Source organism: Bison bison, unplaced genomic scaffold (assembly GCF_000754665.1).
Source record: "Bison bison bison isolate TAMUID 2011002044 unplaced genomic scaffold, Bison_UMD1.0 scf7180017864508, whole genome shotgun sequence".
Lineage (NCBI taxonomy): Eukaryota > Metazoa > Chordata > Mammalia > Artiodactyla > Bovidae > Bison > Bison bison.
In genome coordinates, this window is record NW_011495064.1 from 4,519,866 (window position 1) to 4,521,275 (window position 1,410).

Sequence of the window (1,410 nt, forward strand, 5' to 3'; positions counted from 1 at the left end):
ACCTTGACAAGCCACCTGTACAAACCCACACACAGCGAGGAAACACCACAATAAAGAGAACTCCACAAACTGCCAGAATACAGAAAGGACACCCCAAACTCAGCAATTTAAACAAGATGAAGAGACAGAGGAATACCCAGCAGATAAAGGAACAGGATAAATGCCCACCAAACCAAACAAAAGAGGAAGAGATAGGGAATCTACCTGATAAAGAATTCCAAATAATGATAGTGAAATTGATCCAAAATCTTGAAATTAAAATGGAATCACAGATAAATAGCCTGGAGACAAGGATTGAGAAGATGCAAGAAAGGTTTAACAAGGACCTAGAAGAAATAAAAAAGAGTCAATATATAATGAATAATGCAATAAATGAAATTAAAAACACTCTGGAGGCAACAAATAGTACAATAACAGAGGCAGAAGATAGGATTAGTGAATTAGAAGATAGAATGGTAGAAATAAATGAATCAGAGAGGATAAAAGAAAAACGAATTAAAAGAAATGAGGATAATCTCAGAGACCTCCAGGACAATATTAAACGCTACAACATTCGAATCATAGGGGTTCCAGAAGAAGAAGACAAAAAGAAAGACCATGAGAAAATACTTGAGGAGATAATAGTTGAAAACTTCCCTAAAATGGGGAAGGAAATAATCACCCAAGTCCAAGAAACCCAGAGAGTCCCAAACAGGATAAACCCAAGGAGAAACACCCCAAGAGACATATTAATCAAATTAACAAAGATCAAACACAAAGAACAAATATTAAAAGCAGCAAGGGAAAAACAACAAATAACACACAAGGGAATTCCCATAAGGATAACAGCTGATCTTTCAATAGAAACTCTTCAAGCCAGGAGGGAATGGCAAGACATACTTAAAATGATGAAAGAAAATAACCTACAGCCCAGATTACTGTACCCAGCAAGGATCTCATTTAAGTATGAAGGAGTAATCAAAAGCTTTTCAGACAAGCAAAAGCTGAGAGAATTCTGCACCACCAAACCAGCTCTCCAACAAATGCTAAAGGATATTCTCTAGACAGGAAACACAAAAATGGTGTATAAACTCGAACCCAAAACAATAAAGTAAATGGCAACGGGATCATACTTATCAGTAATTACCTTAAACGTAAATGGGTTGAATGCCCCAACCAAAAGACAAAGACTGGCTGAATGGATACAAAAACAAGACCCCTACATATGTTGTCTACAAGAGACCCACCTCAAAACAGGGGACACATACAGACTGAAAGTGAAGGGCTGGAAAAAGATTTTCCATGCAAATAGGGACCAAAAGAAAGCAGGAGTCACAATACTCGTATCAGATAAATTAGACTTTAAAACAAAGGCTGTGAAAAGAGACAAAGAAGGTCACTACATAATGATCAAAGGATCAATCCAAGAAG